Source organism: Stenella coeruleoalba (assembly GCF_951394435.1).
Source record: "Stenella coeruleoalba genome assembly, chromosome: 2".
NCBI classification, from domain to species: Eukaryota; Metazoa; Chordata; class Mammalia; order Artiodactyla; family Delphinidae; genus Stenella; species Stenella coeruleoalba.
Window position 1 is genome coordinate 24,855,745 of NC_137147.1, and position 14,482 is coordinate 24,870,226.

General features: G+C 41.5%; 1 protein-coding gene across 2 annotated transcripts in view; it reads left to right on the top strand.

Annotated features, from left to right (window-relative positions):
- SPTLC2 (serine palmitoyltransferase long chain base subunit 2) overlaps positions 1–14,482 on the top strand; it is a 116,090-nt gene that overhangs the window by 2,812 nt on the left and 98,796 nt on the right. The gene's annotated exons all lie outside the window — the stretch shown is intronic.

Sequence of the window (14,482 nt, forward strand, 5' to 3'; positions counted from 1 at the left end):
TTAAACCCAGGATATAAGTTCATTTCCTCACATATACCACCATTTGCATTTTAACGAACAGAGAGAAGTTAGAAACTTCTAAGATCCCTCTACTTTCTCAGGAGTCTATATGCTTGCCTCTTTGTTGGATTTGGGTTTAGAGTTTGAGTAAATAGCTCCTGTGGTAGAAAGGATGTTATGAAACAATCAGACATTACTGTTTGGTTTTGTTTTCTGGGTTTTTTTTTTTTCCAAATTTTGTGTGTGTGTGTGTGGTAAAATACACATAACATAAAATTTACCATCTTAACCATTTTTTTTTCTTTCTTTCTTTTTTTTTGCGGTACGCGGGCCTCTCACTGCTGGGGCCCCTCCCGCCGCGGAGCACAGGCTCTGGACGGGCAGGCTCAGCGGCCATGGCTCACGGGCCCAGCCGCTCCGCGGCACGTGGGATCCTCCCGGACCGGGGCACGAACCCGCGTCCCCTGCATCGTCAGGCGGACTCTCAACCACTGCGCCACCAGGGAAGCCCCATCTTAACCATTTTTAAGTGTACAATTCAGTGGAATTAAATACATTCATAATGTTGTGCAGCCATCAATACCATCCATCTCCATAACTCTTTTCATCGTGTAAAACTGAAACTCTGTACCCGTTAAACAGTATCTCTGCATTCTCCCCTCCTCCCAGTCCCTGGCAACTACCATTCTGCTTTCTGTCTCTAGGAATTTGACTACCGTAAGTACCTCATATAAGTAAAAGTACTTGTCTTTTTGTGACTGACTTTATTTCCTTTAGCATAACATCCTCATGGGTCATGCATGTTGTAGCATGTATCAGAATTTACCTCCTTTTTAAGGCTGAATAATATTCCATTGTATGTATATACCACATTTTGCTTAGCCATTCATGTGTCAGTGTACACTTAGGTTGCTTCCCTGTTTCAGTTGTTGTGAATAATGACACTATCAACATGGATGTACAAATATCTCTTAGACCATGAATTCTTTTGGGTATATACCTAGCAGTGGAACTGCTCGATCATGTGGTAATTGTATTTTTAATTTTTTGAGGTAACACCGTACTGTTTACACAGTGGCTGTACCATTTTACATTTCTGTCAGTAGTGCACAAGGGTTCCAGTTTCTCTACAGTCTCACCAACAATTGTTCTTTTCTTTTTTTTTTTTTGACAGTAGCTGTGAGATTATAGGGACAAAAAATATATGTATATAACTTCCTCTGCTGCTGGCATAGAGCTCCTAAAACCTGTGTAGTTTCCTAAGTGATAAGAGCACTAGGAGCATCTTTTGTCCTAATGTTTCGTCTTTGGCCTCCAGTTTCTGACACAGAGCTCCTACATCCCTTGACATTTCCTAGACAATAGAAACATCTTCAGTTCTAATGAGCTGACTCTTGGTGGGCTCCTGGATGGGGTCACCAGAAAGACCAAGCCATGAATAGAAGCTTGGATTTCTCAGCCCCACCTCCCAGTTCTCCAGAGAGGGGAGAGAGGCTGGAAATGGAGTTAATGATCAATCATGCCTGCATGATGAAGCCTCCATAAAAGTCCCCAAAGTACTGGGTTTAGAGAGCTTCTGGGCTGCTGACAACGTGGAGATGCTGGGAGAGTGGCACAGCTGGAAGCTCCGTGACCCTCCTCACTTTCCCTGCCCTACATATCTCTTCCATCTGGGTGTTCATCTGGATCCTTTATAATAAACTGGTAAACAGTAAGTAAACAATTTTTCTGAGTTCTGTGAGCTGCTCTACGAAGAGAGAGTCCCAGGAACCTCTGGTTGATCAGAAGCACAGGTGACAACCTGGACTTGAGATTGGCATCTGAAGTTGAGGTGGAGGCAGTCTTGTGGGACTGAGCCCTTACCTGTGGGATCTGCCGCTATCTCCAGGTAGATAGCGATAGAAGTAAGTTAAATTGTAGGACACCTACACTTGAAACTAACACCACGTTGTAAATTAACTATATACTTCAATTTTTAAAAAAAGGAAAAAACAATGTAGGCCGCCCAGCTGATGTCACAGTATTGCTTAGTGGTGTGTACCCCCCACCTCCCAAACATCTGGTCAGAAGTGTTAGTGGCAAGGTAGTGTGAGAGTAAAGGAGAGACATCGCAGGAGAATTAGGTTTTTTCTTTACGGTAGCCATCCTTATGGGTGTAGACATTACTGTTTTTTAATGATGACGGTAGATAGAGTTTTCACAAGGAAGAGAAATGGTAGTTTTTCCTCCCTGCCATTCAGAGGAGTGAGAGAAGCGCGTCAGCCTTTCTTGAGGTAACAGGTGGCAATTAGTATTAAGGAAACAGAAAGAGAATTGGAAGCTTTGGCAGAATTAGAGCTAGAAGGAACCTTTAGGGGTTTATGTAATTCATTCCCTTTTCTATTTGTAGGACTTTATTAAAGCTAATCTTGATAGATGATTCTATCCTATTTTTAAAGACCTCTAGAGGCTTTGCAGGAAATTTTCTCAGCAGCGATTTGGAGTATTCAGTGATCTTAATTACCAAGAGTTTATTACTGTGGATTTAACATTTGATTAAATAAATGGCATATTTTGGTTGCACCTGAAATATAATACAGTTGGTTTCTACGTTTAAAGCCCCTTGTTAACATTACTTTCTTTTGGTCTTCCATTTCTTTAAAGAACTTTTGAGATTTGTTCACACATTTAACCTTCCTTAATTAGCTAACAAATATGGAAGAAAAAAATTATCTGCCTTGGAGAGAGTTTGGACCTAAGATTCTTCCCTTTAGGAATAGTTTTAATGAGATATTAGAAGGATGATAGCCTTCTAGCTGCCAGAATAAATAAGATTCTTAAGGAGGAATTGGGGTACAAGTTATGTTCTTATTTAAATGATAAGAAAAGTAGAAAGAACAAAGTGCTGGTTTTGCTTCTTATACTTAGAAGAAGGCAAATGAATAACTAATGAGCGGTGGTTTACTAAGTAGCGACTAGGCTTTTGTTTCCACTGAGAGGAAACATTACCTGGGAAAAGGAGAAGTTAGTTATGACAGAGGAACTGGAGGAGTAACTAGAATGGCCAGTATACCTGTTCAAGTTTTTCAGGGCCTGATGAGACATCCAAAGACCTCAAAGCTTTGCAAAAATAATGCTGTTAACTGTTTACAACTCGTGGGACTAGATTTTTGTTTCAAATGCTTTTTGTTCCAAGGGGAAGAACATTTCAAGTCTTACTAGTTGGATGTGAAAGATTCCAGAGTCATTTGAGGTACTCAGGAATTCTCTTTAATAAAAATTCTTGGGAAATGAGAACCGTGTTTAATATATAAACCACTGTATTCTTAATATAGTATTTTAGAACTTGGATATTCAGGGAATGCAGACTTGCCCACTTTTTAAGGTTGGACTAGGTGCCCCAGAAACTTCATAGTGTTCTGAACGAGTAGTTAATTGGTTGAGATTCAATCAGATTCCATTTTTCTTTTTTTTTTTTTTTTTTTTTTTTGCGGTACGCGGGCATCTCACTGTCGCAGCCTCTCCCGCTGCAGAGCACAGGCTCCGGACGCACAGGCCCAGCGGCCATGGCTCACGGGCCCAGCCGCTCCGCGGCACGTGGGATCCTCCCAGACCGGGGCACGAACCCGCGTCCCCTACATCGGCAGGCGGACTCTCAACCACTGCGCCACCAGGGAAGCCCCAGATTCCATTTTTGAAAGAAAGAAGCAGTGTTTATTGGCAGAATAGGCAATTGAGAGGATGGGTAGAGGCTGTGTTTGCATTCTGAGTGGGTGTGTCTTATTTGATTAAATACATGGTTTGTGGCCTCAAAAGCCAGTTGCCTTCTGAATAGCTTCTAAGAAGGCTTCTATAATATAATTTGTAATTTGTGACCCATTAAACCCATTAAGCAAGTAAGCCTTTTGCTCTTGACTGATTTAAGCTCAGAAAATTTAGCTTAACATTTGTTGTCTTTAAGACTACCTTCAAGACCCATTATGAAGGTTAAGGTGGCAATTTTTCCTTTTGTTTTAGAATAATTTTTGCTTCTGATTGTAGAAAAAATACATGTATACTCTAAGACCCTAAAGGATTGAGATAACCCCTGTGGTGGTGGGTCATTTTTATTTATTTTTATTATTATTATTTTTAGAAATACTTATTTATTTATTTGGCTACACCAGGTCTTAGTTGCAGCACGCGGGATCTTTCATTGCTGCGCAAGGGCTCTTCGTTGGCGGCGCAGGGGCTTCTCTCTAGTTGTGGTGCGCAGGCTCAGTAGTTGCGGTATGCGGGTTTAGTTGCCCCACTGCGTGTGAGATCTTAGTTCCCCGACCAGGGATCGAACCTGCATCCCCTGCATTGGAAGGCAGATTCTTAACCAATGGACCACCAGGGAAGTCCCAGCTTTCTGATAATTTCTAAGTACAGTGAAATATGCAGTTATACTGAGACTATGGTTGTGATCCAGCCTTACTCCAAATAATACATATTGAGGTCGGGGAAAATATTCAACAATTTTTATGACTTGGAAAGCTTTAGAAACTACTGTACAGATGAAGTACTGACCTGTCAAATGTGGTGGTTTTGAATTATTCTAAATAAGCCTCTTGCTGCCTAATAAGTCAGCCCCTTCAGCAAACATCTGAGGTTTTACTGTTTGAATTGTGCCTGGTATGTAATAGGAACTCAGGAAATCTTAGTTGAAGGAATGAATGGGTGGTAGTTAAAGCCATGGGAATTGGTAAAGTAGATAGAAGAGGGCATTAAGCAAGAAGAGGAGGCACTAAGGATGTAATATTGGGGAATCAGTGTTCTTGCGAGAAGGCAAGCACAAACACACACCACTGCTGCAGAAGGTTGGTTGAGAAAGAACAGAAGTGTTGGCAAGTGGTGTGTGAAAGCCCAAGGAAACGGAGGGTGTTTCTTTTTTTTTTTTAAAGAGAAATTATGTCTTTAATTATTTATTTATTATTTATTTTTGGCTGTGTTGGGCCTTCATTGCTGTGCACAGTAGTTGTGGCACACAGGCTCAGTAGTTGTGGCTCAGGGGCTCTAGAGCGCAGGCTCAGTAGTTGTGGCTCACAGGCTTAGTAGCTCCGCGGTATGTGGGGTCTTCCCAGACCAGGGCTCAAACCTGTATCCCTTGCATTGGCAGGCAGATTCTTAACCGCCACGCCACCAGGGAAGCCCGAGGGTGTTTCTTTAAGCAGTGTAAGCAACATCTTGGTGGTCAGAAACCAAGAATAATAATGGTAATAGGTATCATTTACTGTGGCCAGGGCCTCTCCCAGCCTTTTAACCTATCTGATCTTCACAGGGCCCTTGGTAGGTGAATATTATCTCCATTTTACAAATAAGACTGAATTCCAAATCATTTAAATAACTGACCCAGTTAGGAAGTTAATAGAGCCTGGGTTGTATTCTTTATCTTACTCTATCATGTCACTGGATTTGGCAATTCAGAACTTACTGGTGATTTTTGAGGATTTTAAATTAGATATTAGGGATGACAGTAGATTTCATCTCTTGAGAGTTGATTATAGAGGCTGATCTTTTCTTGGAATTTTACTGAAATGTACTAGCCTCTCACTACTGCCTACCACACATACTAGAGAAAATAGTTTGGAGCTTTATGCCCATCACACAAGCTGTGCCACACTCTGAACATATATTTCCAGAAGTGTCTTCATTTTCTTGGCAGGCAAATTTTGAAAAGTTGGGAGTCCACATTTTTTCTTGCAATCAGGATAAGTTCCCGAATTTTTGTGGGTAAGTATCTCGTATGGAATGGACTAAGGAGTGCTTCCAAAGCCAGCTGTGAAAAAAACCTATATTTTGACATTACCATATTCCTACTGAAAACTCAAAAATGCAGACCTCCAAGTATATATGCACTGCAGGATTTCAGTCAGTGTCATCCTGTGCACTCTGGGCAGTGATGTTCTGCACAGGAGTTATTATTTTCACTTGCCACTCACAGCTCTGTAGCACTTCCCTATCTCTAGATAAGCATCAAGGTATGACAGACGGATGTAATAGGAGATTGGCGTACCAGTGCAGTTCTGCCACAAATTCCATGTCTTTTTCTGAGCTCTGTTCCACGTCTAACATGTTCTAGGCCTGTAACACCGTGCCCTCCACTTTGGCTTTGTAGTTGACATGAACTGGAAAGGCAACCCAGTTTGCATCAGTCTCCCTTCTCTGGGAATACTCCCTTATACCAGGGGTGGGTCCCTGGTGGTCACATCTGTGCAATATGACCGATTTCCTGGGTCATAACTGACTGGCACAGCAGTAGGCACCTATGCCAAAATGAACCCAACAACCGTCTCTCGTGGGGATTTAAAATTTCAGTGGGGAGAGTTTGCCCTTAAGTAGACTAGCACCTGTGTTACACTCTTTACAATAGTTCATGTACTTGAAAGTTCTAAATTTTTTCGTTTTATAAAGAAGTATTTCTTGAAAATTTGCATACTTTCAATAAGATTTAAAATGAACAGATGTAGTGTTTCTCTTGTAAAGTCAACATACTTTACATACTATTTTATATGAAAATATAGGAGTTGGAAAAATACCATACTTGCAGAACATTAAATATGTTAATGTTTAAAGAAAATAAATTAAGAAATTAAATTAAAATATGAAGAAATATGAAATAAATGAAGAAATATGAAATATTTCTTAAATTATGAAGAAAATAAATTCAGTTGACCCTTGAACAACTCAGGTCTGAACTGCACCAGTTCACTTTTATGCAGATATTATTCAGTAGTAAATACTACAGTACTGCACAGTCTGTGGTTGGTTGAATCCGTGGATGTGGAGGAACCTTGGATACGGAGGGCCAACTATGAATTATACTGAGATTAACTGCAGCATTGTTCAAGGGTCAGCTTTATCTCCTGAAATTCTATAACCTGGAGATAAATACTGTAACATTTGGATATATATCCTGCCATGTATTTATATATGTGTGTGTGTGTGTGTGTGTGTGTATATATATATATATATATATATATATATATACAAATGTGAGAGGGAGTGGGTTACAATTTTACATAAAAGAGATCGTACTACATCTATTTTACAGTTTTTTTCTCTTAGTATCATGAATATAATCTATCATCAGTCAGTAGAGACAAACATCATTTTTTTACAATGTATTTTTAAAAACATTATTTACCTATTTATTTGGCTTTGTTGGGTCTTCATTGCGGCACGCGGGGTCTTCGTTGCAGCATGCGGGATCCTTTGTTGCGGCATAGGCTTCTCTCTAGTTGTGGTGCACCGGCTCCAGAGTGTGCGGGCTCTCTAGTTGCAGCATGCAAGCTCAGTAGTTGTGGCATGGGCTTAGTTGCCCTGCGGCATGTGGGATCTTAGTTCCCCGACCAGGGATCGAACCCACGTCCCCTGCACTTGAAGGCGGATTTTTAACCACTGGACCACCAGGGAAGTCCCTACAATGTATTTTCTTTCTTTTAGTTGAATGAAAGATTCTGTAAATTCTACAGTGCTTTACAATTTTCAAAAGTTTCACACAGGGGAATTCCCTGGCAGTCCAATGGCTAAGACTCTGTGCTTTCACTGCTGAGGGCACGGGTTCAATTTTTGGTGTGGGAACTAAGATCCTGCAAACTGTGCAGCATGGCCAAAAAAAGAAAAAAGTTTCACACACATGATTTCATGTAATCCCATAATAACTCTTCTCCTTACCCCTATATAGCCCCTCCCCCACAAACATCATTCTTTTAAAGGGTGCATAAATTCTATAGTACAGATACATAGCGTAATTTATTTAACCAATCCTCATGCATAATGTTTAGACTTTTCTCAGTATTTCTGATATATGAGCCCTTTGTACTTCTCTTAACACTTTTGGGTTTTTTTGTTAGGATAAATGCCTAGAAATGAGATTGCTCACTCAGAAGATGTGTGTGTTTGTGTGTGTGTGCGCGCGCATGTGTATAAAATCAGAATATCATTTTGTAAAATAAAGGAGGTTTAAAGATTAAAATTTTTTTTCTGATTTCTAAAATGCAGTGAACCACCACTTAAATGATCCAAACCGTATCTTTTTAAAAATTTTTTATTTTATTTATTTATTTATTATTATTATTTTTTTGCGGTACGTGGGCCTCTCACTGTTGTGGCCTCTCCCGTTGCGGAGCACAGGCTCCGGACGCGCAGTCTCAGTGGCCATGGCTCACGGGCCCAGCCGCTCCGCGGCATGTGGGATCTTCCCGGACCGGGGCACGAACCCGCGTCCCCTGCATCGGCAGGCGGACTCTCAACCACTGTGCCACCAGGGAAGCCCCAAACCGTATCTTTAAATGAATAAAACCACTATCTCAAAATATAATGTTACACAGAGTCAGCTTGGGTTCCTAAAATTCACAGGTGAAAATGTGTTACAAGTGTCAGTTTCCTCAAATTGATCTTTAAGACGATGCAGTTCCAGTTAAAATCCTACCCTCCAAGTGTTTTTCTCTTCTGTTTTTCTCCCTCCCTCTCTCTTATTCTTTCTTGACAAATTGATTCTAAAATGCATGTGCAAAAGCAAAGGGCCAAGAAGAGCCAAGGCAGTTTTGAAGAAAAATTAGATGGGAGTAGTCATCTTTATTAGATAATAAGACTTGCCATAAAACTACAGTTATTTAGGCAGTAGATTTTGATCAGATAGTATATAAATGGAGCAGAATAGAAAACCCAGAAAGAGTACACTATGAATATGGAATTTGATAGATAAGGGTGGTGGCATTTCAAATCAGTGGGGAATGGATTGCCTTTTTATTAAGTGGTGCTGAGACAAGTAGTATGGAAAAAAAAATAGATCCCAACTTCACACCACTCTGTAAAAATCAGTCCTAGGTTGTTAGATATTCATATGTGAACATCAAAAAATATAAAGCTATAGCATATAAAAGAAAATGTTTATGACCTTAGCATATAGAGTGATTACCCTAATGTCATCAAAGCACAACTTTTGCACACAATAGCATCAAAAAGAATTAAATGATTAGAAAAAATGCAATAGAAAAAGTGCAAGACTTGTACACTGAAAACTACAAAACATTTTGAAAGAAATCAAAAAAGATTTAAATAAATGCAAAGACATCCGACGTTCAGGGATTGAAAGACTTAATATTAAGATTAATCTACAAATTCAGTGCAACTCATTGAAATCCCAGTTGGTTTTTTTGGTGATATTTACAAGCTGATCCTAAAATTCATATGAAAATGTAAGGGACCCAGAATAGACCAAGTCTTGAAAAAGAAGAACAAAGTTGGAGATCAGTGGAATATAATTGAGAGTCCAGAAATAAACCCTTACATTTATGGTCAGTTGATTTTTTTTTACAAGAGTAGATAATTCAAGGGGGGGAAAGAATGACCTTTTTAAAAAAATGGTGTGGGGGGAACTGGACGTCCACATGTAAAAGAACTAGCTTGGATCCCTGCCTTATACCACATACAGAAAAATTACTCGAAATGGACCAAAGACCTAAATATAAGAGTTACAGCTATAAAATTCTTAGGATAAAACATAGGTATAAACCTTTATAGACTTTGATCAGGCAGTGCTTTTTTGGCTATGACTCCAAAAGTATAAGCAACCAAAGAAAAAGTAGATAAATTGTACTAGATCAAAATTACAAGCTTGTGTTTCAAAGGACACCATGAAGAAAGTGAAATGACAATCCACAGAATGAGAAAATGTTTGAAAATCATATAGCAGATAAGAAACTTGTTATCTGGAATGTATAAAGCACTCTTATAACTCAACAATAAAAAGACAACCCAAGGAAGTTCCCTGGCGATCCAGTGTTAGGACTTGGCGCTTTCACTTCCGTGGCCTCAGTTCAATGCCTGGTCGGGGAACTAAGGTCCCACAAGCCGCCATGCAGCACGGCCAAAACCGAAAAAGACAACCCAGTGTTAAAATGGACAGAAGACTGTGATAGAAGTATCTGCTGGAGACCTCTGCTGTTCATGCTAAAGGATAATATCTTTATCGCCTCCCGTACAATTGTGGCTTTGTATGTAGGCAAAGGAAGCAGGTTATTTCCAGGGCAGCTAAGTTAATTAGCGTTCATTCTGGTTTCCTAAAAACAGACATTTTTTTAGCAGGGGAAACGAAACTCATATAACCATTTATCTCAATCCATGTATAGCTGATAATATGAATAGCAAAAATAGCTAATTATATGAAATAGCAAAAATGAGCACGAAGGTTGAATTTAAATTCTAATTTTAAGCCACTGATAATTTTAAAACAATCATTTTAAGTTGTATTATCTCTGAAATAATTAAAAGAAAATTTGATTCATAGAAAATCTCAGGAATATGACTAAGAAATGGTAACAAATGGAAAATGTAGAGACTTGGATTCTCGTCCTGACTTTGAATCTAACTTTCTTGTGACTGGACAAGTAGCTTAAATTTTCCTTGGTTTTGTCATTAGTAATGTGAAGAAGAAAAGTGAGACAACTTGAGAATTGCTTGTAATAGAAATGCTTCTCACTTTGTGTGCATTTTTCGTCCTCTGCATTTCGTCCTCTGCATCCCTTTAGACAGTATCCCTTAAAATAGTTTCTTTATTCTTTTTTTTATTTGTTTTTTTGTTGCGGTATGCAGGCCTCTCACTGTTGTGGCCTCTCCCGTTGCGGAGCACAGGCTCTGGACGCACAGGCTCAGTGGCCATGGCTCATGGGCCTAGCCGCTCTGCGGCATGTGGGATCTTCCCGGACCGGGGCACGAACCCGTGTCCCCTGCATCGGCAGGCGGACTCTCAACCACTGCGCCACCAGAGAAGCCCTCTTTATTCTTTTATCTCAAAAATCATGTTGATCTTTGCATGTTTTTTCTCTTAAAAAATGCAGAATTCTTGAAGACTTGAAAAAGGACTGTCTCTTATTTGTATGGTCAAATACCTTGTACAGATCTTGACATATAGATAGAAATGAAATATTTGTTGAATGAGTGAAAAGAATGAGATGATTATGATGATTTTGAGCTCTTTGGTAAAAAGGGGGCTCTGGGTTCCTAGGGGAGTCTTTGCTGTCTGAAAATTATTCTTGCAGTTTTAGAAATGTTAAAAAACTTTAACAGGAATCTACACTTCTGAGGACATGAAATTAAAGGGAGGGATCAAGGGGTGAGAGATTTCCCAAGACTAGCAGTACTGAAATATAAGGTGACTGTAGACTACTGTATACCGTGCCTTCTCTTTTTCAGTCATACTCCTATTTTCTCTCCCAGCCTCTTGGGAAAGCAGGATTTTTTGATTGATTGCTGGACACTGTGAATAAAAGACCTGCAGAGGGCTTCCCTGGTGGCGCAGTGGTTGAGAGTCCGCCTGCCGATGCAGGGGACGTGGGTTCGTGCCCCGGTCCGGGAGGATCCCACATGCCGCGGAGCGGCTGGGCCCGTGAGCCATGGCCACTGAGCCTGTGTATCCGGAGCCTGTGCTCCGCAACGGGAGAGGCCACAGCAGTGAGAGGCCCGCGTACTGCCAAAAAAAAAAAAAAAAAAAAATACCTGCAGAGATTAAAGTCAGTGTTATTTTTGCCTTTTGCTATTTTAGATATGGCAAGGGCCTGAGCACCTCCATCTAACCAGGGATTGAGCTGGGTGGGCTGGGCTGAGTTTTTTTTTTTTTTAATAAATTTATTTGTTTATCTTTGGCTGCGTTGGGTCTTCGTTGCTGTGCACGGGCTTTTTCTGGTTGTGGTGAGTGGGGGCTACTCTTCATTGCAGTGCGCGGGTTTCTCATTGCGGTGGCTTCTCTTGTTGCGGAGCACAGGCTCTAGGCACGCGGGCTTTGGTTGTTGTGGCACATGGGCTCAGTAGTTGTGGCTTGCGGGCTCTAGAGTGCAGGCTCAGTAGTTGTGGCACACGGGCTTAATTGCTCCATGGCATGTGTGATCTTCCCGGACCAGGGACTGAACCCGTGTCCCCTGCATTGGCAGGCGGATTCCTAACCACTGCATCACCAGGGAAGTCCTGGGCTGAGTTTTTAGGTAGATTCAGTTCACTCTAGTGAGTACAGTGTCTCAAGGATGAGATCCATTGTGTGTTTGTGGTAGGCCCCTCCCTCTGGTATGACTTTACCTCTTAAGCATTGTAAGACTGTGGTTGATTTCAAGTCACCTTTCTAGTCCATCTCCCCAGCTTCTCCAGCACTTAGTAAACGTCCTATGCAGAAAACTGGTCACTTTTCTGTGACTCTTCATACTAACCTATATAGCTGTTATAGACTCTGTTGGTTTTTCTTTCTCTTGGTAGAGTTTCTCTGCCTTTGGCAAGTCCAGTTATGATCAGTTCCTGTTCAAACTCTGCAAGTACCACGAGGAGAGAAAATGACTAGCAATTTCAGCTCAGTAAGGAAAGGCTTTTCCCTCTTCGGAATTTTAGGTCATCTTGTTCTCTTTGCATGGAAAACAATTCTTCATTGTCTTTAAAACTACTTCTTGTTTTGAGTAATCTGTTTAGTTTTATGTAGTTTTTCTGTGAAAGTGATGGCTTGCCTCTACATATTACCTCCAACTTGGAAGCAAAAGTCTCAATATTGTTTTCTGATTTATTTGTTTTTGTTGCTATAAATGTGACATTTAAATAAACAAGATGGAAATGATTTCTCTTTGTGAAGTCTGGAGATAGACAGGTAGTCCTGGGCAGGTAGGTTATGAGGTATCTTCTCTGTTGTCTTGCAGTCTTTGAGGATGTTGTCTTCAGTTAGCATCTTCAACCACATCTATGTTCTAGGCCACAGGCAGAAGGAAAGAGAAGTGAGGGAAAGCAATTGCTGTTTTAAAGGATGTAATCCAGCCCTGGTACTCATCATTTCTATTCACTTCCTATTGGCCCAAATTCCTCACATGGTTACCTTTTGCTGCAAGAGAGATTGGGAATGTGGACTGTAGCTGGGTAGCCTTGTACCCAGCTAAAACTGAGAGAGTCTATTACCAATGGGAACTTACGGAGAATATATACAAGGGGCGAGTTAGCTGTCTCTTCCACAGTACAGTATGAGGAAAAGCTCTAACTAGGGGTTTGGGTTTTTTTTCCCTGAACAGTCAATTTTCTTAAAAAAATTTTTTTACATTTTATTTTATTTTTTTGGCTGCTTCGTATGGCTTCCAGGATCTTAGTTCCCTGACCAGGGATTGAACCCAGGCCCACGGCAGTGAAAGCGTGGAGTCCCAACCACTGGACCACCAGGGAATTCCCTACATCTTAGTTTATTTCTTTGCAAATTAAAGGTGCATTGAAAAATAAACTAATGAAGAGAAATGAGAGGTCCAGAGCAGGGGTGTCCCAGGCTGGGAGCAGGCAAGCCTGGCCACCATCGAGCCTAGCCCTTGTCCGGCCGCAGCCAGGTCAGGTTGGGAGATAACCGTCAGCCACTCTGTCAGTACGAAAGCCTGAGTGGTGTCCTGGCAGGAGAGACTAGCCACCTCTGCCTCTCTCCCCAGCAGCCCCCAGCTTGGAGAGCAGTGTTTCCAGCAGCAGCTCAGAGTGGGATGCGGGCTGGCTCTGTGAGGTACTGCAAGTTGATGGCCAGGCTCCCTACAGAACCATCCAGTGCTGGGGCCTCTCCAGCTGGAAAGGAGGCTGATACCTCTCCCAGGTGTTAATACACTTTACAACTCTGTTCCCAAGCTCATTCATCTCTGATGATGTTCCTCTGTCCACCAAGCGGTCACCAATCATTGCAGGAGAGAGAAAGAACAGTGGAAGCAGAGCAAGAAAGCTAGTCAACCACCCTTAGTGACTCTTGAGTTGGCTATTGACTTCCAGGCCCTAGAAGACTGACCCCTTTTCTGTCTACTGTGTATGGTCTATACCTGACTCCTGTGCACCTGCATGTATGTTTATCCCTAATAGAGGAAGTTGATTACACTGAGATGAATTAGCAGCCCCTCCCCCTGGGATCCCTACTCCTTCCCGCCTGCCCTTCTCTTCTTGGAGGCTGGTCCAAAGGGACACATAATATTGCGAGGGTCTGGGTGGCTCCAAATCCTCCAGCACCAAATCATATACAGTGAACTGAGAAACTCCATTCATTACGACAGGATTAGTTAGAAAAAGGAGGGTAAAGTGAGGGAATAGGGGCACCTTCCAACAGCAGGATGTGATAGAGTGGTAGGATACTTGAGCCCAGAAAAAAGGTGTCTCCTTATTCTTCCCTCTTCCTCCAAAGAGACTGAGGTCAACTTACATAACTTATAAGATATGGAACTGTCCCAATTTCTCTGCTGTCCTGGGGTATCTTCTGGAAGCTGGCCTGGACCCTATGCTGTTTACCCACTTACTATAGCTTGGTAGCTGCCAAATCTCCTTGTGCATATGACAGACAGGGTCCACGTCGGATCCTCCCCCGCCCAGGCTCTTGTCTTCTACTGGGACGTGTTTGTGTGCATATGACAGACAGGGTCCATGTCGGATTCTCCCCCGCCCAGGCTCTTGTCTTCTGCTGGGAAGTGTTTGTGTGCATATGACAGACAGGGTCCACGTC